This window comes from Thalassophryne amazonica, chromosome 3, assembly GCF_902500255.1.
Source record: "Thalassophryne amazonica chromosome 3, fThaAma1.1, whole genome shotgun sequence".
NCBI lineage: Eukaryota > Metazoa > Chordata > Actinopteri > Batrachoidiformes > Batrachoididae > Thalassophryne > Thalassophryne amazonica.
The window spans coordinates 144,048,246-144,075,257 of record NC_047105.1 but is presented as its reverse complement, the minus strand read 5'-3'; the positions used below and the strand labels follow the sequence as shown (position 1 = coordinate 144,075,257).

Genomic DNA, 27,012 nt, shown 5'->3' with positions numbered 1-27,012 from the left:
GTGACCTCGAGGTGACCCTCGAATTGCACTCATGCTCATTCACCACACACACATACACTGAGGGGATGCATGTACACATACAAAACACACACACACACAGATGAGCGGGAGGCTTGTGCATGACCATTGAGGTGTCACATTAGTCGCCTCCGCTGCAGCACTGCGCAGTGTGCCGTTAAAGTGGACCTGCACTTAAAGAGAGACTTTAGTCCCATTCCTTTGTTTTTTTTTAGATATAATGTTGAACAGACGCGTTGACCGAGCTGGTGTCTCTTTTCTTCATCTCGCCTCTCTTTGCTGAGGTGTTTGTTGTCATGTAATTTAATTACTTCATCTACTTGGAGGAGGGTCAATGTTCCAGTTCTGTCCACCTCCAGAGGAGGATCGGAGGTGTTGTGGTCGCCTGTGTGTGTGTGTGTGTGTGTGTGTGTGTGTGTGTGTGTGTGTGTGTGTGTGTGTGTGTGTGTGTGTGTGTGTGTGTGTGTGTGTGCGCGCATGTGTGTTTTGTCTGTGTCTGTAGCCTGGGTCCCACCGAATAATGAAGTATGAATAATGAGCCCTGCAGCATGATTTCTTTGCTACCAGAGGGTTTCTTCAACTATTGTGGGAGTTTTGTGGCTTTGAGTGGCTCTTAGAGACATTATCTTCAGTTAATGAGGCTCCTCTCTGAGCGTGGCCCTAATTTCAAGAAGTTCAAAATTTAGCAACAACAACGTGGCGCAGTTTCTGTACGAGTTACTGTGATGACTTAGAGGCGTGTGTGGTGCTTACGAGGCTGCTAAAAGTCCATTATCCGTGTGCCTGGCAGCTACACAGGACCTGAGAGGCTGTTTTTGGAGCAGCTGCCCTCTTGTGCACACAATTCCACCTGCTCTGTGTGCTGTACTTTATATAAAATAATTATTTTGTAGCAGATTAATCATTTTCTGCCAAACCTTGGATGCTGAAAACACCTCTAATCACTTCTGGAATCACAGAGGACTGTTTCATCTGGACGCTTTTTTCCTCTCTTTCCTGCTCCATGTGGAACAGTTTAAGGTAACTATTTTTAATGTTTTTGTGTTTTAGAGTCCGTGTCGTGCATTCAAACCGTATAATGCATGGCTTCTTGTTGTTTAATCCTTACACACACACACACATATATATATATATATATATATATATATATATTTTTTTTTTTTTTGAAAATGATCCACAGGTGTATATAATAAAGCGGCCACCTCATTCTGTATACAGAACGGCACCTCGCGCAAAAGAGCGCTTTGCAGAAATAAACGGATGAAGACAAAGTTAAAAGTGGGATCATGGTGTGAAAATGACTGTGTTTAAAACCAGGGAAAAAATAAAGCCAGCAAGCCACAGCAGCACGCACGCAAAAGAGCGATTTTGCAGAAATAAGCGGACAAACAGAAAGTTTATAGTGGGATCACAGTTTGTGTGTTTAAAGCCGCAGAAGACATAAAGCCAGCGAGCTGCGGAGCCAGCGAGGAGCACAGAGGTGGCTGTCCAGGAGCCCTTGGTTTGGTTCTAGCTGGTCTGGTGCATTACAGGTGGACAGCAGCCTGGCGCACAATGCACAACCGCAGGACTGTACTGGAGTGTCTATTTTTGGACTGCATTTAAAAAATGTGACATGTTTAAATGCTGCTGTGAATCTGTGAATTGAAAACCCACACTTAAAGGGACCAGGTGTGGGATTGGACCAAACCCATGCCTAAATATGCACCAACATGGCGTTATCATGATGCTATCATGGCACTACATGGCTTAGTGTGGCTGATGCGAGCCACTCGAGGCTCTAATGACCTGTCGGTTGTGGCTCACTAGAGGCTACTACGTGGCACATGTGGGGTACAGAGAGGCACAAACAGGTACCTTCATAGGGATTATGTGATAGATGAAAACGTGGGTCATTCTTCAAATAATCGCTGACACACCCATGCATGGCTCCTTAGTCATCCTTCATTATTTGGTGGGACCCAGGCTTGTGTCTCTTATGTCTGAAACATCATGGGTGGAGGATTTCACTGAATGTTTGTGGGAAGATGAGAGGTGAATCAGGGAAAAGTGGGTAGAATTTTGGTTTTGATCAAGATTTGCTTGGAAAATTTCTCCTAAACATTGTAGCGTGGGGCTGACGCCATCGCATACGACGGCTGAGACCAAGCTTTACTAAATTATAATAACTTTTTATGATATGAGATAGAAACTTACTTTTTTTTGCTGAAAAGCTGCCTCCACAGACTTTCAAGCCAGCCATCGGCCATCTTTGTACTCCTCATAGAAGCTGTCTGATGACATGCACAATGTGAGTGTCCAATCGCAATTGGTTCATAGTCACATGGATTTCCAAAATCCAATCGTAGGGCAGATTTACCTCACGTGATAAACCAAAGATCGTTTTTAGCAGTGATGTGTTACTAGTTGGCCCGTTTGAATAGCCATCTGGCTGTTGGCTCCAATGCACCCTGTGCCATTACACACAGCGATCAGTGAAAGTGAGCAGACGGAGGGTCTCTGATGACAATTTCACGTGCTCAAACACAGAGTGTGTGAGTTTTAGAGATGCTCCACTCCTCATTAGCTGTGAATGTTATTGAATAAGCCTGTGGCAAGCTCTCTCGGTCCGGCGTAAAGCACGGTTTATCATATCAATGGAGCGAGGGGGGAGGGGCTGCTCATCTGAGTGTAAATGGGCCAAAGTGTCAAATGTGCTTTCAGAGCAGGACACTCCAAAACACAGTAGAAGTAGAAGTTTGTGATGTGACCTTTGTGTAATAGCAGACAGCATTTGCTTTGAGATGAAGACAAACAAAACACATAGACCATTTTTTATATATTGTTCAAAATGTGCATTTGTGTTTATTATTTGAACCTTTTAGTTGTACAGTCACACAGAGGACTGTTTCATCTGGATGCTTTTTTCCTCTCTTTCCTGCTCCATATGGAACAGCTTAAGGTAACTATTTTTAATGTTTTTGTGTTTTAGACTCCGTGTTGTGCATTCGAACCGTATAATGCACAGCTTCTTGTTGTTTAATCCTTATATATATATATATATATAATTTATTTATTTATTTTTTGAAAATGATCCACAGGTGTATATAATAAAGCGGCCACCTCATTCTGTATACAGAACGGCACCTCGCGCAAAAGAGCGCTTTTGCAGAAATAAACGGATGAAGACAAAGTTAAAAGTGGGATCATGGTGTGAAAATGACTGTGTAAGAGCCCAAATTACTTTTATAAAGTGTCAAAACAGTTGTTTATTATAGTTTACTGTGTGTTTTTAATAAATTTGTGTGGAAAATTATTTTCCGCTTTACTCTTTCCTTTCTTATTTCTGGTTCTAAACCTTTATTACACTTATAAAACACAACTATAGCATATATATTCTGAAAGTACACATTGTCCTGAAAAAGAGACATAACACTTGATTGTGGGATGCAGGGAGAGCTGTTAACAGCAATAATAAAACATTTATGCTAGGCAAGTGAACTGTCCAAAAAATGACCCTGGACCCCAGAGGGTTAAGAATAATTTGCAGTTTAAACTTTGGCCACATGTGGCGGCAACATAAGAAGTAGCAAGTTTAAATATTTAATAATTTTAAGATCCAAAATAGGAGGGTGCCTTATCAGCGGGGCACCAACATAATTATCAATTTTAACATTTATTAATTATTTGGATCAAATGGGCAGACATAAAATTTAATGAATTTGAATACAGTGGTCCCTCGTTTATCGCGGGAGTTACGTTCTAAAAACAACCAATGATCCAAAAGGAAATAATAATAATTTCCTTTTGGATCATGAAAGTATCTATCTATCTAACCCGCGATAAGCAAAATCCATGAAGTAGTCAGCGCTATTTTTTGCAATTATTATAGATGCTTTAAGGCTGTAAACCCCCTCACTACACACTTTATTCACTTTTCTCAAACAGACATTAACATTTTCTCTCTTTTCTCTCCTGTGTAAACACTCTCTTTTTTCTTCTGGGCGAGAAGATTATAAACAAACACATGCAGAACTCTCCCTTCACTCACTGCCTCCGGAGGTATGGATGCGCAAAGAATCCAAGTCCTCTCTCGGTGGCCACGGAGCTCTGCAGCTGCGGTCAACATCCGCATCAAAACAGCGAGCATAGTCTCTGGACCTGTTGCCAGATTTGGCGCAGCTCCACACAGCAGAGAGGGGGGCGGTGTGAGTGGCCCGCTGCTGCGATTACCGAGCCCACAGACTCAGTAAGCGCAGCGGAGGCAGTGAGAGCAATCGCGGTGATGCCGACCGGTGCCAAGACCGGCCCGCCTGATAAGGACACAGAATGCAATGCGCTGTTAAATAAAAAAAAAAGCATGCAAAATTGCACAAAAAAAATCTGCGAAACTGTGAGGCCGCGAAAGGTGAACCCCTGTATTAACATTTATTAATCTTTAACATTGAAATGTCCTTATTGGGACCAAGGTAACTCATGCCTCATTTAGTCAAGACAATATTAGGTTGAAATGATACTCAATTACCTCAAAATTATTAAGGGCACCACCTATTTAAAGCATAGGTACTTTAATTTATACAATCATTAATTAATAATCGTTAATCAGTCTCAGATCTAAAAGTTGTAATTTCTACGGTACAATTGATGGACACTCTTTCTACCTGAACACATTAAAACATCTGCAGGGACATTTGCTTACATTTATTTACAAATACGAGGTCTATTAGAAAAGTATCCAACCTTTTAATTTTTTTCAAAAACTATATGGATTTGAATCACGTGCGATTACATCAGACAACCTTGAACCCTCGTGCGCAAGGAATTCCGACGGGAGGGGTGGACCAATCCTCAGTCAAAGCCTGCCCACAGGTGAATGACATAACTGACAGGCGTGAAAAAACTCACGCATGCGCACGAGGGTTCAAGGTTGGCTGATGTAATCACACGTGATTCAAATCCATATAGTTTTTGAAAAAAATAAAAAAGTAGGATACTTTTCTGATAGACCTCGTACGAGGTCTGTTAGAAAACTAGCCGACCTTGAACCTTCATGCGCATGCGTGAGTTTTTTCACGCCTGTCGGTTGCGTCATTCGCCTGTGAGCATGCTTTGAGTGAGCAGTGGTCCACCCTCCTCGTCGGATTTTTATTGTGAGGAAAATGTCTGAACGATTTGGAGCTTTGCTGCATCAAATTTTTCCAGAAACTGTGAGAGACAGCCAGGTAGAAAGCATTTGGAAGATTCAGACGGCTTTCAGGGACGATTCTATGGGGATCACACAGATTAAGGAGTGTTACAACCAGTTTAAAGATGGCGCACAATGGCAGAGGGAGCGCCGCGCTCCGAGTGGCGATAAACAGGCTGAAACGACCAGATCATTTCCAAACTGAACGCTGTGTTGATCCGGGACGTCATCTGACTACTACAGAAATGGCAGAAGATGTGGACATACCACTTTTTCGGCACATTCCACTGTTACAGGAGTTTTTGTCATGAAAAGACGTGCGGAGGAATTCGCGCGTCGGGATGGAGCCGCTAATGGCGCGGGACAAAAACAACGCCGTGATGAAGCCTCACAGTTATGTTGTGGCATGTCCAGCTTGTCCACAATTTCTCAGATAGTCACACGACTGAAAATCCACCGAAAGCCGTCTGAATCTTCCGAATGGTGCAAGAGCTGGACATGTTACAACATGTCCTGTGAGACAAACATGGAGGTGCTTTTGTTCCGCGCCATTAGCGGCTCTGTGGCAAATTCCTCCGCTCCTCTTTCCATGACAAAAACTCCTGTAACAGTGGAATGTGCCGAAAAAGTGCTATGTCCACATGTTCTGCCATTTCTGTAGTAGTCAGACGACGTCCCGGATCAACACAGCGTACAGTTTGGAAATGATCTGGTTGTTTCAGCCTGTCGATCGCTACCATTGTGTGCTGTCTTTAAACCGATTGTAACACTCCTTAATCTGTGTGATCCCCATAGAATCGTCCCTGAAAGCCATCTGAATCTTCCGAATGGTTTCCACCTGGCTGTCTCTCACAGTTTCTGGAAAAATTTGATGCAGCAAAGCTCCAAATCGTTCAGACATTTTCCTCACAATAAAAATCCGACGAGGAGGGTGGACCACTGCTCACTCAAAGCGTGCTCACAGGCGAATGATGCAACCGACAGGCGTGAAAAAACTCACGCATGCGCACGAAGGTTCAAGCTTGGCTGATGCAAGCGCACATGATTCAAATCCATATAGTTTTTAAAAAATAAAAAGGTCGGATAGTTTTCTAACAGACCTACAAGAGACGAACAGGTTCCTCGCATTTTGAGGATTGGGACAGTAATTAAATAGTTAAAATGGTTCTTCAGTGTCCTCAAAAACTTGTGGGACTGGATTAAAAGTCTTTGGAAACATAGAAAGAGTTAAAGGCTTGAAAGCAACATTGTAAAATTATTCTGCAAAACTCCACCAGGAAGTTGTCTATAAAAGTGAAAAGCCTCACAAGCCTTAAACAAAGTTTTCAGGCTGGCGCGATGGCATCAAAAGTACTGAAATGAAATACACGAATGTGAAGAGTCAAGAATATCTTCATTACATTGTCATAATGGTGCCATGACACTCCATTTATACGTTGTGATATGTTAATGACAACTCAATTCTGCAATGCATTATTAATTCAGGCAATTACAACTACTTTTTTGTGAACACTATGACAGTGAAGACTGTTTATGTTTTATAAAGTATTTTTTAAGGTAGACAAAATCCTAAAATGTCACAAATGACTTTTCAGTGCAGAAATCAGACCAAAATCAGTAAAGCCACAAGACATCGATACAGAATTAAGTATTTGCAAAACTGTAAAAAAATAAAAACAATATACATATGTACACACATACAAAAATGTGCCGTTAAAACTTAGCCACACAGTTGCAAAACTTGTGTAGGCTACTTAAAAACACAAAATAATAAACAAAAAATATTTTATCAGTGCAAATACTTAAAAACATAACTCTGAAATACTTTTCAAAGGCAACAATATCTTAGTGCAAATGTTTCTATCATTAAGACAACTCTGAAATACTTTCTGAAAACAATGAACAGCAACCAATATGATCCATCATTACTTATCTTAAAAGGCAGTAGCTTTCCACACAGTAAAATCACCAGTGTTAAATTAACACTGACAGTGAACATATGGCTCCACTCTGACCAGAGTAGGACCATATGTACACTGTCAGTGTTATTTTACACTGGTGATTTTACTGTGCATTAGACCTCTAGTCTTTAATCCAACCTCTGGATCCTCTGTTATTGCAAATGCACTCTGGCTGTAAGCACAGAGCTTTATCACGTTTTTTGGTCATTTTTTTGGACAGTTCACTCGCCTGGCATAAATGTTTTTATTATTGCTGTTAACAGCTCTCCCTGCATCCCACAATCAAGTTTTATGTCTCTTTTTTCAGGACAACCTGTACTTTCAGAATATATATGCCATAGTTGTGTTTTAGAAGTGTAATAAAGGTTTACAATCAGAAATAAGAAAGGAAAAGGTAAAGCGGATATATTTTTCCGCACACATTTATTCAAAACACAGTAAACTATAATAAACTATTTTGACACTTCATAAAGGTAATTTGGGCTGTTGTGTGAAAGACTGTACAACAAAAAGGTTCAAAGAATAAACACAAATGCACATTTTGAAAAATATATACAAAATGGTCTATGCGTTTTGTTTGTCTTCATCTCAAAGCAATTTCTGTCTGCTATGACACAAAAGACACATCACAAAATTCTACTTCTACTGTGTTTTGGAGTGTTCTGTCCTGCTCTGAAAGCAGCTTTGACACTTTGGCCCATTTACACTCTGAGGAGCAGCCCCTCCCCCCTTGCTCCATTAATATGGTAAACAGTGCTTTACGCCAGAGTGAGAGAGTTTGCCACAGGCTTATTCAATAACATTCACAGGTAATGAGGAGTGGAGCATCTCTAAAACTCACACAATCTGTGTTTGAGCATGTGAGATTGTCATCAGAGGCCCTCCGTTTGCTCACTTTCACTGATCGCTGTGTGTAATGGTGCAGGGCGCATTGGAGCAAGCAGCCAGATGTCTATTCAAACAGGCCAACTAGTAACACATCACTGCTAAAAAATGATCTTTGGTTTATCACGTGAGGTATATCTGCCCTATGATTGGATTTTGGAAAACCATGTGACTGTGAACAAATTCCGTTTGGACACTCACATTACGCACATCATCACACAGCTTCTATGAGGAGTACAAAGATGGCCAATGGCTGGCTCGAAGGTCTGTGGAGTTAACTTTTCAGCAAAAAAAAAGTAAGTTTCTATCTCATTTCATTAAAAAGTTATTTATAATTTAGTAAAGCTTGATCTCAGCCATTGTATATGACAGTGTCGGCCCCAGAGAGTTAACCTGACTGTTGTAATTTTTTAAGACATCCCTATATTTTGTACGTGCAGTGATCGACAGCTCTGCAATGGGAGCTGTTATCACGATGGTGTTCTGATCCACTCGATAGCACATAAACACTCCAGCCCTTATCGCATCTCTCCTGAAGAGCTTGAGCAGACATCGTTACCAGGACACCACCTGATTTTTACTTTGGGCTGTAATAGAAAGTATTAAATACCAATTGTAAAGGTCAAAATAAAGAGACAACATAATTAACACATGCAAATGAAACAATCTTCTGACAATCTTCCTCCTCATTCTTCTCTGACTTTATCCCTTCATCCTGTTTTTGGTCTTCCTCTTCTTGTCATCATCTGATGACAGTGGTGATGAGCGATACTCAGATGACTCAGATGAACATTCTAACGCTGTGTCGGAGGAAAGACTCCGGAATCCTTTTTAGAGCGGGTGTCCATTTAAATAACTGTAAAAACAAATCTAAAAGATAAAGATAATTAATTAAAACATTAGAATAGACTCCCTTTGCTGTGTAACTGTAATAGAGCAAATAGAGAAATACACACAGGGACAACACATACAGTAGATTTTAATATAGTGAAAAAGATTTACCTGATGCCAACTGCTCCTTCAGAAAGTCTCATTCATGAGTCAGCTCATCAATTTTGTCGTTTTGCCAGTCTGCCTTAATCTCCAGCATTTTTTTTTTTTCATCTGATCGTTTTTCATCCAAAATTGCAGTTGGGGCAGTCAAAACACCTGAGGCAGATAGCACAGAGAAGTCCATTTATTAAAATAAAACAAAACTAGAAAATTACACTGAATAGACAATTTTCAAGTTGTGCTGCAGAGACATCCGGTTAGTGAGCCTCTCGCTCGTGTGTTATGACGCCTACAGCTAACCGTTTGGCTGTTATGGGACAGTTACTGTGTTTGTGAAGTATTGTCTTCTTCAAAAAAGCCAAAATTAAAAAGCAAAACACTCAGTCTGTGAGTCTGAGCAGTGATGGACTTTTGCTGACAGGAGCTTCTTTCAGAGACTGTTCGTCAATGTGGTCCCGATCTGAAGGGAGTGCTGAACCCCTCACACCGGCCAGAGAGAGACAGCAGCCAGCAAATAGCAAACTTTGACTGTGAGTTCCCGGCTGCCGGGTCAGTAGTCACTCCCAGTTGTTATGACGCCTCACGGAGCGGCTCACCTGTCCGTTGTTACGAGGCCTCATGGAGTGGCTAACTGATTGAAGCTGGACGCTGGATAAACAATGTCTCCGGAAGTCAACGCAAGTCCAGATTTCTTGTTTCGTTTTGGCTTTGGTGTCCTTCGTTAGTGCTGGGTGACTGGGGCTTTACATTTGTTGCTTGGAAAGTTCAATGACCAACATACCAACATTCTGGGTGCAATGAACATGTTTTCACTATTATTTGATTTCTTTGTGTGACTGTTATTCAAGCATTTAAAAGGCTACCTCCATTCCTACCTTACACACAACTCCAAACAGCAACAAGAAAGTTTCTTGACAGTTCTTTTTGTTGACCCAAACCATGTCTCCCTAAGCGGACAGAGTTGTGACATTACACATGTGCGTAGGCGCTAGTCTGTCGCAACTTGAAAATCCCCCATTGTGTAAACACTGTTAGAAACAAAAATGTAAGTGCTTTGAGAAAACATTGAGACATTATAAAGAGCAATGTAAATCTAATACATTATTATCATTATCATTATTATTATTATTATTTATTCATTTTTATTGTAAACAATGCAGAAATACTTAGAGTGAAAAGTAGTCTTGAATCAAAAGGTATAACAGACAGGATAAAAAAAATCAGAGCAAATCATACATATATTTTTTCATAATTGTGTGAAAAATAAATTTGTATATTGATGTGCTCTGTGTTGAGCCTCGCGAGTGACACTGGGGTTGCAGTCACTAATCTGTATGTAAAAACATCTGGATAACTCATTGGCCCATAAACGCCGTAGAAACCATTGAAGCAAACAAGTGGCCATGTTACGACTGGCAAGCTATGTGGACCGCATGTCGACAATTTTTGTCAGCAGTTTTGAGTAATCCTTTTGTTTTTCAGTTAATGTAACCTTCATCCCTCCTAATTTATGTATGCTATGATTAGCTATTTCATTTATTTCCTTTCTTTCTTCTAGTACTTTGACACTTTCTTGCCCCTCTCTTCCCAGTTGCTCATATCTCACTGGGACAAATACTCAGTTCTCCACAGTGCTGCCAGTGTCATGTATCACATACACCAATGGTGAATTCAGAATTGGATTAATTTGTTTTCTTATGCTTCTAATGTCATTGTGAAAGATGATGCAGTGGTTACAGTTTTATGAATATTTAGTCAGACTCTTTTTTCATGTAAACTGTAATGATGACATGTCCATGATAAATACAATGAAATTTGAATTTTGACTGTATTTCTACTTGCTCCTAAATTCTCCTCATTTTTGTACATTAAGTCTCCTTCACTCTGCTCACCTTACATACAATATCCACGTACATTGGTTGCTATAATTTTCATTCACTTGCTCAGTTTTTATACAGCTTAGTTTAACTTTTTTCTTCAAACAAAAAATACAGTATGCATCTCATTTTCAGACCTCACGCTTACATTTACATAAATTATGACAGTTGAATTTATACAAGTTTATACAAGTTTCGCTTATATATATATATATATATATATATATATATATATATATATATATATATATATAAACATAACATTATGCTGCTTAACCCTCTGGGGCCAACGCTGTTGTATACAATGGCTAGGTACACGTTTTACTGAATTAGAAATAACTTTTTAATGGTATAACATAGAAACTTACTTTTTTCTGAAAAGTTAACTCCACGGATGTTCGGCCAGACATCCACCATCTTTGTACTCCTCATAGAAGCTGTGTGATGATGTGCGCAATGTGAGTGTCCAATCGGAAATGGTTCACCGTCACATGGTTTTCCAACATCCAATCGTAGGGCAGAACAGTCTCACATGGATAAGATAAGATAATTATAGTGGGCGATTTTAACATCCACACAGATGCTGAGAATGACAGCCTCAACACTGCATTTAATCTATTATTAGACTCTATTGGCTTTGCTCAAAATGTAAATGAGTCCACCCACCACTTTAATCATATCTTAGATCTTGTTCTGACTTATGGTATGGAAATAGAAGACTTAACAGTATTCCCTGAAAACTCCCTTCTGTCTGATCATTTCTTAATAACATTTACATTTACTCTGATGGACTACCCAGCAGTAGGGAATAAGTTTCATTACACTAGAAGTCTTTCAGAAAGCGCTGTAACTAGGTTTAAGGATATGATTCCTTCTTTATGTTCTCTAATGCCACATACCAACACAGTGCCGAGTAGCTACCTAAACTCTGTAAGTGAGATAGAGTATCTCGTCAATAGTTTTACATCCTCATTGAAGACAACTTTGGATGATGTAGCTCCTCTGAAAAAGAGAGCTTTAAATCAGAAGTGCCTGACTCTGTGGTATAACTCACAAACTCGTAGCTTAAAGCAGATAACCCGTAAGTTGGAGAGGAAATGGCGTCTCACTAATTTAGAAGATCTTCACTTAGCCTGGAAAAAGAGTCTGTTGCTCTATAAAAAAGCCATCCGTAAAGCTAGGACATCTTTCTACTCATCACTAATTGAAGAAAATAAGCACAACCCCAGGTTTCTTTTCAGCACTGTAGCCAGGCTGACAAAGAGTCAGAGCTCTATTGAGCTGAGTATTCCATTAACTTTAACTAGTAATGACTTCTATTAAAAATTACTCATAACCATCCCAAAGACGTATCGTTATCTTTGGCTGCTTTCAGTGATGCCGGTATTTGGTTAGACTCTTTCTCTCCGATTGTCCTGTCTGAGTTATTTTCATTAGTTACTTCATCCAAACCATCAACATGTTTATTAGACCCCATTCCTACCAGGCTGCTCAAGGAAGCCCTTCACTTTATACATGCTTCCCTTAGGCAGTATTATTAGACGGTATTGCTTAAATTTTCATTGTTACGCAGATGATACCCAGCTTTATCTATCCATGAAGCCAGAGGACACACACCAATTAGCTAAACTGCAGGATTGTCTTACAGACATAAAGACATGGATGACCTCTAATTTCCTGCTTTTAAACTCAGATAAAACTGAAGTTATTGTACTTGGCCCCACAAATCTTAGAAACATGGTGTCTAACCAGATCCTTACTCTGGATGGCATTACCCTGACCTCTAGTAATACTGTGAGAAATCTTGGAGTCATTTTTTGATCAGGATATGTCATTCAAAGCGCATATTAAACAAATATGTAGGACTGCTTTTTTGCATTTACGCAATATCTCTAAAATTAGAAAGGTCTTGTCTCAGAGTGATGCTGAAAAACTAATTCATGCATTTATTTCCTCTAGGCTGGACTATTGTAATTCATTATTATCAGGTTGTCCTAAAAGTTCCCTAAAAAGCCTTCAGTTAATTCAAAATGCTGCAGCTAGAGTACTAACGGGGACTAGAAGGAGAGAGCATATCTCACCCATATTGGCCTCTCTTCATTGGCTTCCTGTTAATTCTAGAATAGAATTTAAAATTCTTCTTCTTACTTATAAGGTTTTGAATAATCAGGTCCCATCTTATCTTAGGGACCTCGTAGTACCATATCACCCCAATAGAGCGCTTCGCTCTCAGACTGCAGGCTTACTTGTAGTTCCTAGGGTTTGTAAGAGTAGAATGGGAGGCAGAGCCTTCAGCTTTCAGGCTCCTCTCCTGTGGAACCAGCTCCCAATTCAGATCAGGGAGACAGGCACCCTCTCTACTTTTAAGATTAGGCTTAAAACTTTCCTTTTTGCTAAAGCTTATAGTTAGGGCTGGATCAGGTGACCCTGAACCATCCCTTAGTTATGCTGCTATAGACGTAGACTGGTGGGGGGTTCCCATGATGCACTGTTTCTTTCTCTTTTTGCTCTGTATGCACCACTCTGCATTTAATCATTAGTGATCGATCTCTGCTCCCCTCCACAGCATGTCTTTTTCCTGGTTCTCTCCCTCAGCCCCAACCAGTCCCAGCAGAAGACTGCCCCTCCCTGAGCCTGGTTCTGCTGGAGGTTTCTTCCTGTTAAAAGGGAGTTTTTCCTTCCCACTGTAGCCAAGTGCTTGCTCACAGGGGGTCGTTTTGACCGTTGGGGTTTTACATAATTATTGTATGGCCTTGCCTTACAATATAAAGCGCCTTGGGGCAACTGTTTGTTGTGATTTGGCGCTATATAAAAAAAAAATTGATTGAATTGATTGACATGGTATCCCAAAGATTGTTTCTAGGTGTAATGGGTTACTCTGTGGCATGTGAATGCTGTCTGAATAGCCCCCTGGCTGCTGGCTCCATGCATAAAAGTGCAGCATTGTGCTTCTGAATGTGTCAGGTTTCAGCCCGGATCTGGGGTTTTGATCCCATTTTTGCCTCCTTTTTTTTCTCATTGTCTGCTCCAGCTTTGATTTATTAGTTGTGTTTGGTCACTTGTTTATTTTCTGTGCTGTTTTGCTTTGTCACTTTGTTTCTTTGTTACTTTATATACTCTTGCCATAGTTTAGTTCCATTCTAGTTTGTTCTGCCAGGTTGTGTTTTCAATGTTTATCATCAGTTGATCACTGGTTTATTTTGTTCATCTCATTTCTGATTTTATCAATTATGCTGTAGTTTCGGGTTTTGTTTTCTGTTTACAATTTTGTCTTTATGTGTTTGTTTTGCCATCTGGTTATCTTTACTTCAGTCATAAGCCAGTTCCAGTCTAGTTTTGTCTTAATATTTATTTTCTTTTTATTCTCTGATCAATTCCCATGTAGCATTTCTTCTTTACTTATTATCTGATGGTTCGCTTTTTAGTTCTCATGTTCATGCTCTGATCTCGTTCTGTTCATAGTCCTCAGTTTCTGTTTGACCTTTGTTCTCTGTTTTCCCTCACTTCCATTTGTTTCTGTTCTCACTCCACATCACTGGACCTGCCTCGTGTCTTTGTCTCTCACTCTCATTCTGTCTGTTTAGTGTATTCATCCACTCACGCTCTTTACTCTGGCTCACGTGTCTTTGCATCTTACATCACTCCACTTTGTGTTGTCTCCACTGCACTATCTTGCACCTGCTCCCCTCATCTTTGTTTCATCCAGCCACACCTCCTTCCAGAATGTTCCCCACACCTGTGTCTAGTTCCTCTAATCACCTCGATCCTTATTTAAGCACCTTCAGTTCAGCACTTCCCTGCCAGTTCGTCGCACTTTTGTTGTTGTTTCAGCCCTTCTCACAGCCTTGTTTTGATCAGGTTTGTTTGCTTGTTTATTTTTGTACATTCTTTGTACAAGACCCCAACTTACCTTTATAAAGTGTCAAAATAGTTGTTTATGATAGTTTGCTGTGTGTTTTGCATAAATATGTGTGAAAATTATTTTTCGCTTTATTTTTTCTTTTCTTATATCTGATTGTAAACTTTTATTACACTTATAAAACACTACTATGGCATATATTCTGAAAATAGAGGTTGTCCTGAAAAAAGAGACATAAAACTTGATTGTGGGATGCAGGGTGAGCTTTTAACAGCAATAATAAAACATTTATGTCAGCCGAGTGAACGGTTCAAAAATGCCGTCGGACCCCAGAGGGTTGCACGACATTCCTTCCTCAAAGTATGAAACATTCATGGACTCAGTTAATTGGAAAAGCATTTAAATCATTTACCATTAATCACAGAATCTTATTGAATTGAATAACAGAAAAATTTTTTTTATCTGTATTGTTCTCCAAAAGACTTCACTACAAACTCTACATCCTTCGTCCACAGCCTTTTAACTGGTGATTTGTGCAGTTTACAGCTGCACATACAGCATGTTGCAGCAAAATCACCAGGGAGTGATTAAAGGGAGTGCTAATATGGCAACTGCGCTGCTTCAAAAATACCACACTCTCACGAGCACCACTAGCTTAGCTTATGACAATCTAAAAGTGGACACTCTCATTATGGCCGAACAGCTCTCCAGTTACTGAGTATTCTGTGTTAGTACGCGACCGCAGCTGATGTGCTTGATGAATTCCTGCGCAAAAAGTAGTTCCCAAATAATTGATGAGTATGTATATCATCTACATTAATTCTAAAATTTACCAGTAATAAAATTATAAAGATAACTGAAGTTTTAAGAGTGGCTGTAATAAATATTTAAGAAACTTAAAGTTTATGAGCAATCTCACCTGTTATTGCTCAGCACATTGTAAACATTGACACAATGGAGTTTAATGTGGAAGAGTTCAGAAAGATATGACTGGAATGGTTTGATGACCATTTACAGTTGGCGATGAAAGACTTGGGTGTTAACTTGGTGTTAAATCAGAACAAGAAGCTGCACTGAATGAGATCTATCTGGGACAAAGAGACACATTCTGCATACATGTCAACCTATACGGATTGTCGGTAAATTATACAGATTTTTCAGAGTTTCAGAGTCATATGGACATACAAGTAAAGTCTTACGGATATTCAGGGTTTTCTGTTGTAAATTTATTTTACTGCTGTTTTTCTTAAACATCGTCAAATGATCATCACAAAAAGACACAAACACATTGTTCTAAACATTATCCCTGTCAGAATTTGTATCCCCTGGCGCGGGAGCGTGCACTCACTCAGTGCAGCACGCACAGACGTTCTCCTCCTGCTCCCAGACAAAAATAACGGCTTGTTGGTTGTTCAATAGAAGACATTAAAAAGTAACTTTCATAATCTTTTGACGACATTTAATGCATGCGTGTCTTCACGTCGATTACACGCACAGCACAGAAACGGTGTCCAACTTAAAAAAAACACACTGTAAGATATTTATTAAAAAAAGAAAATGCTGTAAGATGTTTATATATGTAAAAAAGAAACACGCTTTGAGATGTTTATGATTGCACAACTGTCAAGATAATCCAATGATTTTCACTCTTTCTTCAGTTCAGTTCCTTCATTCGAGATTAAAATATGAACAGTTATAAACTGTACGCGCTTGTCCTTGTCTGTGACTTTTTCTGTTTTAAATAAAATATAAGCAGACAAATGTGATGTGGGTAATGGGTTGTTTTGGTTTACAAGAAATAAAATTAAGCTTTTACACTGTAAAAAAAAATCCAGTTTTTACAGAAAAATTCTGGCAGCTGTGGTTTCCAGGGGAATTCTGTCAAAATTATAGTGGATATATGGTTTTACACATACATATTTATGTAAATTTTACAGTTTAAACCTGTAATTAAAAAATATTAATCTACAATTTTGATGGTCTTTTTCATGTTAAATTGGCATGGCCATGCTGAGGGTGGGGTTCAAAACAGGAACCTTTGTTACTGAAACCAAGTGCACTAAACACTTGGCCACCACCCCTGATATCTGTCTGTATCTTATAGATTAATAAGCACGGTAGCTTTGTCGTTAGCGCATGTTGCCTCAGAGCAAGAAGGTCATTGCTTCGATTCCCACCTGTGGCCTTTCTATATGGAGTTTGCATGTTCTCTCCATGTTTGTGTGGGTTTCCTCCAGGTGCTCCAATTTCCTCTCACATTTAAAGACTGTAATAAAAACTGATTTTGGTGCGATTTGGAGGTTATAAGGATTTTGTGTTGATTTTATGGATTTTCTCACTTGGGTATACAGGTGGACCCTCAAAGGGGTTGACATGTATGATTCTGTGTGTTGTTGCTCCACTGAGAGCGGCACGCTGAGCAGTGCGGTGAAAGCAGTCCGGCGAGCTCAAATTGTGGGCACAAGCTATCCCACAGTTCCATCATAGCAGAGATGTCAGTCCAATGAGAGCGGCAAAAATACTACCCAGTGCTAATTAGATTGTTAGCAATTCTCCAGTAAGCAAACAAAAATCCACTTACTGCTTGCTGTATTTTCCACTGTCCTCCTCTCCTCATTGGCACTGGATACATTGTTCCTGTATACCATTTCAGCCATACTTTGGCATATTTAAAATTTTAAGAGACAACTGCTGTGCCTGCCACATGGAGTAACATCCTCTGCTGATGACGTCATAAAAGTGGGATGGAGAGCATCCGAGCGGCGCCAGTGGTGGTCCCTAGGAAATATAGTCTTCACTTCAGAAACATTCACAAAAAGACTTAACTAGCTAATATAATGAAGGCAAAACCTTTGACCGAGCAGCGTTTTTCTTTATCGAAAAATATTGAAGTTGATTGATTGAAATACTGTAAAAATTGAAGATTCAATTGGGCAATATTATTTCAATAATTTTCTTCAGGGGTAGATGATTTCATTAAAAAAGTGATGTTTAGACAACAACAGATATTTATTCTCCTGACTTATGTGACACTGACAACATGTATAATGTTTTAAATTGAAGTTATAAATATACTGAGAGATATTTAATGACTATCATAAAACAACATTTTAATTCAATGAAACTAGATACTTATGCTATGTACAATGTAGAAATATTCATTACAGGAACTCTAATTATAAATAAGCAACAAATTAGAAACAGTTCACAGTAATTGTAAATGTAAAATGTTAATTATAGTACCTGCCATTATGAATAAGCAACAAATTACTAACAGCTCATACAATTTTTATATATATATATATATATATATATATATATACAAGGTCTGTTAGAAAACTAACCGACCTTTTTATTTTTTGTAAAAACCATATGGATTTGAATCACGTGTGATTGCATCAGCCAAGCTTGAACCTTCATGCGCATGCGTGAGTTTTTTCACGCCTGTCGGTTGCGTCATTCGCCTGTGAGCAGGCTTTGTGTGAGCACTGGTCCACCCCTCTCGTCGGATTTTTATTGCGAATAAAATGTCTGAACGATTTGGAGCTTTGCTGCATCAAATTTTTCCAGAAACTGTGAGAGACCTCCAGGTGGACACCATTCGGAAAATTCAGATGGCTTTCAGGGATGATTTTATGGGGATTAAACAGATTAAGGAGTGCTCCAGCTGGTTTAAAGACCGCCCACAGCGGCTGAGAGCGCGGTGCACTCTGAGCGCCGATTGACAGGCTGAAACCCCGCTGAAACAACCAGATCATTTCCGAAGTGAAGGCTTTGTTGATCCCGGACGTCATCTGACTTCCACAGAAATGGCAGAAGACGTGGACATCAGCACTTTTTCGGCACATTCCACTGTTACAGGAGTTTTTGTCATGGAAAGAGAAGTGGAGGGATGCGCCACGGAGCTGCTCATGGCGCGGGACAAAAGCACGTCCATGTTGGTCTCACAGGAGGGCTTTCAGATGGCTTTCAGACGGCTTTCGGTGGCTTTTCAGTCGTGTGACTATCCGAGAAAATGTGGATGAGCTGGCCATGCCAGAACATGTCCTGTGAGGCTTCATCATGGCATTGCTTTGCGCCATGCGCCTCCGTCCCGACGCGCGAATTTCTCCACTCCTCTTTCCATGACAAAAACTCCTGTAACAGTGGAATGTGCCGTTCATTTCCAAACTGAACGCTGTGTTGATCCAGGATGTTGTCTGACTACCACAGAAATTGCAGAAGACGTGGACATCAGCACTTTTTCGGCACATTGAGACAGACGTACGGAGAAATTTGCGCATTGGGACTAGAGGCCTTAGGGCCGAAACGATCTCAACCTATTCTCAAACTTTAAATGGGTAAGAAGCCCGGCTCGCTGGCTTGGAGCCGGGCGTGGAATGTGAGCCGCCTAGTGGGCCACTTTTAGTAAGCAGAACTGGTGCTGCGGGATGAACCGAACGCTGGGTTAAGGCGCTCGATGCCGAGGCCTCTGCAGTGTAACTGTTGGTGAGAGTTTATAGCTGTCATTATTACTGCAGTGTAACTGTTGGTGAGAGTTTATAGCTGTCATTATTACTGCAGTGTTACTGTTGGTGAGAGTTTATAGCTGTCATTATTACTGCAGTGTTACTGTTGGTGAGAGTTTATAGCTGTCATTATTACTGCAGTGTAACTGTTGGTGAGAGTTTATAGCTGTCATTATTACTGCAGTGCAACTGTTGGTGAGAGTTTGTACCTGTCATTATTTCTGCCGCGATACTGTTGGTGAGAGTTTGTACCTGTCATTATTTCTGCCGCGATACTGTTGGTGAGAGTTTGTACCTGTCATTATTATATTACCCCATTAGAGCGCTTCGCTCTCAGACTGCGGGCTTACTTGTAGTTCCTAGGGTTTGTAAGAGTAGAATGGGAGGCAGAGCCTTCAGCTTTCAGGCTCCTCTCCTGTGGAACCAGCTCCCAATTCAGATCAGGGAGACAGATACCCTCTCTACTTTTAAGATTAGGCTTAAAACTTTCCTTTTCGCTAAGGCTTATAGTTAGGGCTGGATCGGGTGACCCTGGACCATCCCTTGGTTATGCTGCTTTAGACGTAGATTGTGGGGGGGTTCCCATGATGCACTGTTTCTTTCTGTTTTTGCTCCGTATGCATCACTCTGCATTTAATCATTAGTGATCGATCTCTGCCCCCCTTCACGGCGTGTCTTTTTCCTGGTTTTTTCCCTCAGCCCCAACCAGTCTCAGCAGAAGACTGCCCCTCCCTGAGCCTGGTTCTGCTGGAGGTTTCTTCCTGTTAAAAGGGAGTTTTTCCTTCCCACTGTGGCCAAGTGCTTGCTCATAGGGGGTCGTTTTGACTGTTGGGGTTTTTCATAATTATTGTATGGCCTTGCCTTACAATATGGAGCGCCTTGGGGCAACTGTTTGTTGTGATTTGGCGCTATATAAGAAAAAAGTTGATTGATTGATTTCTGCAGTAAGAATTTATAGATGTGATTATTGCTGCAGTGGTACTGTTGGTGAGAGTTTATATCTGTGATTATTACTGCAGTGGTACTGTTGGTGAGAGTTTGTACATGTTCTGATGATATGTTGACCCACTGACATTATAATCTGCTGCTCGTCTGCAGTCACTTTGCAGCACTTGCAGGTGTTCATACAGAAGCAGCTCATAAATTGTCAACAAAACTGTGTACTGTACATTCTATAAAATAATTTAAATACACAATGTTTTTTGGTGGGGGGAGGGGTTGGCATGCAGCTGTTTTTTTGTTTTTATTTATTTATTTGTCTTGATTGATCACATCTTAATTGGATGGTTTGACAGGCCAAATTTGCATATTTCTTTAATTTTGCTCAGAGTTAGTGTACCTGTGTGACACTGTTCCATTAGGTGATACTGACTGGTTCCTGGTGAAGACGTTACCTTCCTGCACCCAAACTGCAGCCCCCTTGACATCTGTTTTGGGTTGTGGTTCTGTGCTTGTTGTATGAGGACAGCCAAACCTCAGGCAAATGTCAGAAAATGTTTCAGGGCGATGGTGAGCTGAGAAGATTGCAGGGGGAGAGGTGAGGCGAAGGTAATAAGAGGACAGAAACTCTGAGATCAGGGGATTTGGGAGAAGAAGAGTGCAGGGAGGTGGAGGAGCTGCTTCCCGAAGCAAAACAACACTTGACCTCAGGTGTCCTTTAAAATGATTTGGTTACCTGGAGGATTTGAAATCACCTCCTGTATCTGTTATTTTTAACATGCAAGCAGGATTCTGTCAAAAATAAAGATCCTTTTCAGCTGCACTGAGATGCTCATTTGTCTGATGGAGGAGGTGGATCATAACAGACGTCTTACTGGGCCCTGGTACAAACACAGTCATTGTTCCTGACTGGACAGAGCAGACCAGTCTCCTTGTGTGGAAGACTATTGTCCAGCAAACCTTCTGGAATCTAATGCTTGCCTTCTCTGCTCCAGTTTGTCAACACTGCCAAAACAAATAGAAAAAGTTTTAAATGGTTACTTTTTGACAGCAGGTCTTTGCGGTGTGGAGCTGCTGCTCTCACAGGCAGTGCCAATGGAATTTGCTTCTTCATTTCTTTTAAAATAATTAATCATCTTCTTTGATGTCAGCTGTAAACTGCCAACATGTGAACACAGTATCACAAGTCTTCTGTGTTGTATTTGCTTGTTTGAATGGACTGTGCCATCTTTCAGTGAAAAATGTTCTTTCCATTATATTAATGGAAGATTCACTTTATTTGTTTTCTAGATATTTTTCTTAAACTTGGACAGGTGTTCCTTCTTGGAGGAGGAATCGCACTCGGGCTGGCAGGTGACTCACTGACGCACCACCGAGTGCAGCAAGCACTGCTGAGGAGCTTTGCAGACTGTGTAGACACGTCTGCTTTCTTCAGTCCAATGAAGAATCTAAAATGAACTTGTCCAATTCTTCACCTGACAGAGCTTCAACAGCTGCTACAGATGTCACCGCAACTGCTCAGCTTTGCCTTTTCTTATCATGGAAGCATTAACCCATGAGGTGAAAGGTGGAATGTTCCATTCAATGAGGTGAAGCCCAGTTTCCACCTTTCACCGATTTAAATATTTATACCATTGAACTCATAAACATTCATTATTTCTCTATTATATAATGGCTGAGTGGATCCTTGTCATTTGATTGGTGGATTGTATGTCACATGACATGGATTATTCCTACCATTTGCCATTGTTTCATTCACCGTGCAATAGTTCTTTTTTTAAGTGTGCAGTTTTGGTGCTTTATAAAATTTGCTATTGCACGCCCCAACCACCATGTGCGCTCACACTGTCGGGGGTGGTGTTTAGCTAAACATGTTGGTTTGTTTTGCTGATGGACGACGATTTGAAGGAGCTAATTGACGCTGCTAGTTTGTGTAACACAAAAAGAACAAATCCATTCCGCTGTAAGCCGTCTGGAGGCATGACGAGCTGTTAGGCTGAAAAGCTGGACACATTTCTGACATGATTTTTCGCTGGACTGAGGAAGTACAAAAAGTCTTTTTTGGGGGGTGGGGGGAGGTTGGAAGTACACAAAGTCGGTGCACAGCATCACAGACTACATCGCTGGAGTTTTGGTCTCCTATTTAAGGTTCATGTTGGATTGTTAGGTAGCAGTGGAACACCAAAATATAAGCCCCTTTTCTGTTTATAAATTAATATAATATCAAACGACAAGGATCTATTTAAGCTATTATATAAAACAAATAATGAATGTTCGTTCATTCTTTCAATGGAAATAATATTTAATTTGGTGAAAGCTGGAACATACCATTCAACTCATAAACATTCATTATTTGTATAATAGAAAATGGATGACTGGATAAAAGTAATTGAATGAGCTATCGAACTGCAGCAGTGCCAATGAGCAGGGCAGAATAGATGACTGTTGTATCGTGAAGCACACGCACAACAAGCGCTCCGTAAGTCACTCATGTGTAACACTTCAGAGTGCAAAGTGTGAAAGTGAGCAGTCAAATGTGTGTGCCACATAGGATCCACAAACACAACTGAGCTTCTGGATCACCCAGATGTGACAGTAAGAACAATAAGACAACATTTCATGGAAAACACTGACAAACCCTTTGATGGACTACAGGACTATGAAAGTGTACAAGATCTTCAGTGAAGACTACATGAAGGACATCCAGTTTCATCCCAGTGATGGACAGAAATGCCACATGAAATCAATGGATGCTGTGATTGAGAAGCTGAATTAGAAGTGTCTGTGTGTGCAGTTGCCCAGCAATAAGAGTAAGATCGAGGCTGTCAATGTGTTTTGGGGTGGCCTTGATGTTGACCTTGGTCACTGAGTTCTTTGAAAAGTTCTGGAACCCTTGAGATGAAAGAGATGGAGAAAAAGGTCAAATGAGGAGTCCATTGGTGCTTCTAGCTCTGAGTTCAGCAAATAGTCTGAGACATTAACATAAGATCAATGAAAAGGCTGTGTGTGTGTGTGTGTGTGTGTGTGTGTGTGTGTGTGTGTGTGTGTGTGTGTGTGTGTGTGTGTGTGTGTGTGTGTGTGCGCGCGCGCGCGTGTGTATCAGAATTTTATTAGGTGTGCAGATGAACATATTGATTTGACAAAGGACACACGGGGTTCGGTGGCCATTTGAACAGCAGCGTGTGGGATCAGTGCCACGGGGATGACAACACTGACATTTCCTCTGGTTTGTGCTCTGGGGCAGGAAGGACCTGTGTGGAAAGTCACATTGTCATCTCTGTGAGCGTGCACGCCGTCTCCACATGGCAGGAGACGGAACACTGTTCATCACTGAAGCAGCTTGGTGAAACCAGCTGACGGCGACAGGCGAACATAAATCTGCACTCTCTCTGCAGCGATGCAACATTCTCCAGTGGAAAGATTGTGCTTAAATCAGCTCATACAAGGTTTTATCGTACAAACACGAATCCTGTGTGGATGGTTCACGTGAAAAAGTGCCCAGATTGTTTTCACAGCCTGCAGTAGGTTTTGTTCCTCAGAGGTGATTTATTGACAGCTGCCAGTCAGATTTATTTAATGATGTTACGCCGTGCGTTGTTACAAGCTCTGCTGACGGAGGAAAACAACCAAACACTGAACAAACTTTGAACAGATGCAGTGACGTTTGAACATTAGGAGACTTCAGACTGTTTCTGCTCCATGCTGGGATTCAGTGTGAAAAGGAAGTGTTTGATTACAGATGTCTGTGAACTCACCGGGGAACTAGGTAACTTTCCAAGTGTGCCAGATAGACTTCTGAACATATACCTCTTCACCCAATCTTTAACCACAATCTCCTCACATCTCCTGAAACACTACCTCCTCACAGTCACCAAGAACATCACCTCCTCACAGTCACCAAGAACATCACCTCCTCACATTCACATGAATATCACCTCCTCACATTCACATGAATATCACCTCCTCACATTCACATGAATATCACCTCCTCACAGTCACCATGAACATCACCTCCTCACAGTCACCATGAACATCACCTCCTCACAGTCACCATGAACATCATCTCCTCACAGTCACCATGAACATCATCTCCTCACAGTCACCAAGAACACCACCTCCTCGCATCTCCTGAAACACCACCTCCTCGCATCTCCTGAAACACCACCTCCTCACAGGCACCGAGAACATCACCTCCTCGCAGTCACATGAACATCACCTCCTCGCAGTCACATGAACATCACCTCCTCGCAGTCACATGAATGTCCGATTCGCTTCGTCCTTTGCGTCCCTCACGATCTTGTGGCGTTGAGCTACATCATCTCAGCACTGGGTTGTTTCCACATGGCGTCGTCATGACGCCGCATGATACAACTCAGAGTGGGCTGGGTGTGAAAGGGGCTTTAAGGACACGGCTCTGTAAGAGGACCACCCTTTCTGACAGCATTGCACAAGTTATTTAAATGTTTTGTTGCATTGAGAGAAGACTAACCATGTTGCAAAAGTTAGCACAAGGTCAGCACCAGCACCAAGATTCACACAGGACTTTACTCCTGCATGAATATAGCACATGAGTAAAGACAGTATAGCACAGATAAATGAAATAACATAAATGTTTACCACCTTGTATGAAATGGAAGAGGAGTCAGTCTGTCCAAGAAAGAGGTGTGATGGGAAATGAATTGCAGGCGTAACCACAGCCATAACCCCATTTACACTTGTTTCATCAGTCATCATTTCATCAGCTGTGCATCAGCAAAGTGATATTCTGGTTTGTGGTTGTGAGGAAACAGACTTCAATGACATGAACATCTCATGTTCACCTGCAGAAATTAGTGTCCAAATGCACGAGACTTGAGGTAAACTGTATATATACACACACACACACACACACACACACACACACACACACACACACACACACACACACACACACACACACACACACACACACACACACACACACACACACACACACACTCACTCACTCACTCACAAAAATAAATAAATAAATAATCACAATTATTTTGACTTGTTCCCACAATTTACCTAGGGGATCTAGACCCACAACATACACTGCAATTTTTATAAAAGCTTCCATGAAATCAGACATTTGAGACTGCAGGAGTCTCCGAAGTAGCTCCTGAAATCCTGGAGGGACTGATACGTGACACAAATGAGGGCCCCTAATCTGTCAGAATCTCTTTTGAGATCTCAGCCCAGGAGATGATATTAAGCAGACTCTGGGAGAGGGACTGTACCGAGTCACTTCATCTACCAGAAGGAGAACAAATCGGTTCCCATGTGCTCTCCTCTCTAACAGCACGCTGAGATCCACCCCCTCCCACTCAAACACGACCTCATTAAAGGAAGAACCCGAGGCAGAGCTGGTGTGCTGGCTGGCTGACACTCTGGTCAGGAGAAGTGTCTGTGAGGATCCTGGGCCAGACAAACTGAGCCACATGCACTGAAAGGATTTTTCATACCTGAGGCTGCAACTCCTTAAAAAATTATCTACTGGTGGTCACTGTGTAATTCTCCCAACTGCATACAGTCACATCTGGGCCACCATAGGGGGTGCATTATTATTATTTGCCTTATTTGAAGAGATTTACCATTCTTCCTTCTGTGCTCTCACTGGTGCAGACAGTATTAAAAATACACCCAAGACTTGTAAACAAGCCTGAACAAACTAAGTAACAAGTAATAAATATGTACGAGACAACAACAGCAAGACCACATCCCACTGATCTTACTTCACCTGAAGTGGCACACAGTAATCACGGAGAATATTGTCCTGCTGACTGATGCTGCTTTCAGGATTCAAAGAGCAGGGTTGCCAACTCACATATCTGGCGTGACACTCATGCTTTCAGCATCAATCTCATGCTCTCAGGCACAAGCAAGAAATGTCATACCAAAATACAAATTTCTCCTGTTAATGTTCTGTCGATGACTAGATTAGACCAGACCAGATCACAGCGCATTGTTTCTTCCTGAAAGGAGAGGAGTTTTAGACTCACACCCAAAACAGCTGTTAAATCAAATGAAATCAAAATCAAATCAATTTTATTTATATAGCGCCAAATCACAACAAACAGTTGCCCCAAGGCGCTTTATATTGCAAGGCAAAGCCATACAATAATTACGGAAAAACCCCAACAGTCTGTTAACATCTGCTGATGATGTTCTGACTAGAGGATGACATTTTTCAGGAATTCCCGTGTGTCACGTGATTCCTGCAGGATTCCCGCGGGATGGGAGTCAAAATTTTATCAATCCCGTTATTGGGATGGGATGGGAATAAAAATGAACGGGAACGGGCGGGAGCGGGAATGCCAAAAATAGATGATGATTTTCATCTATTTAAAACAACCAAAACGCGTTCACATCGGGCGCGATCAGATGCTACAAATTTGCGGGGGTCGCGTGGCGACGGACGCGCCTCCTTCGCCCGGTGTGTCGCTCTGCTTTTGCTGCGAAAATTCGCCCCGGTGCATCATCAAATAGGAGGAGCTTCCATTCCGCTCGCCGGCTCCACTTGTCAGTCAAGTTAACATGACGGACCTCGATCACACGGAGCGAGTTGTTGTGGAAAGTTCCCAATACAGAGTGTATCATTATTTGCTGCAGGAGCTGTGTCTGGATGACGGCCACTTTCAGCGGTCCTTCCACCTCTGCAGGACCCAGTTTGAGGACCTCCTGTCCCGTTCACGCGTGCTCATGTAAACAATAATAAAAAAGAAACTCTGCTGCCTGCTATGGGACTGCAGCTCGCTCTTCCCCCCAAAACGCTGTCATAATTGTTTAG

At 41.1% G+C, this 27,012-nt stretch overlaps 1 protein-coding gene and 1 long non-coding RNA gene across 2 annotated transcripts in view; both read left to right on the top strand.

The window, feature by feature from the left end:
- Positions 1–27,012, top strand: part of LOC117507850 (receptor-type tyrosine-protein phosphatase gamma-like) — a 954,825-nt gene that overhangs the window by 171,263 nt on the left and 756,550 nt on the right. The gene's annotated exons all lie outside the window — the stretch shown is intronic.
- LOC117507679 lies at positions 338–16,263 on the top strand. Its single transcript, XR_004559830.1, has 3 exons — positions 338–348; positions 12,604–12,608; positions 16,191–16,263. It is a non-coding gene; the product is annotated as an uncharacterized LOC117507679 (long non-coding RNA).